Genomic DNA, 416 nt, shown 5'->3' with positions numbered 1-416 from the left:
CGAAGTGCCTCGGAAAAAACTTTGTTTCCCCCGTCAGAGACACTATCGTATGAAACATACGTTTCTCGTTGTGTGTTCTCGCCCGGTAACGGGTGAGTCGATGCTCGGTAAAATTTGCGTTCACGAAGAACGCGTATTTTTCGTTTAAAACCGCCTATGGCGTCGACCACGTAAAGGGCCATTCGGTCATAGACACCGACCCGTGGTCATGCTGCGTTGGGCGAATTTTTCGAAATATTTTTCACTCCGAACGAGAGAAAACAAAAAAATTTAATAGCATCCAGTATAAGGCATGGAGAAATGTTTACGAAAACATACCCATAGTACAAAACTCATTGACTTTGTACTCGTCGTCGTCGACGACGACGACGACGACGACGACGACGACGACGACCTTTTACTCTCTGATACTAGTA

Source organism: Venturia canescens, unplaced genomic scaffold, assembly GCF_019457755.1.
Source record: "Venturia canescens isolate UGA unplaced genomic scaffold, ASM1945775v1 PGA_scaffold_36__1_contigs__length_144663, whole genome shotgun sequence".
Lineage (NCBI taxonomy): Eukaryota > Metazoa > Arthropoda > Insecta > Hymenoptera > Ichneumonidae > Venturia > Venturia canescens.
The sequence above is the reverse complement of the archived record's forward strand: the minus strand, read 5'-3'. Positions refer to the sequence as shown.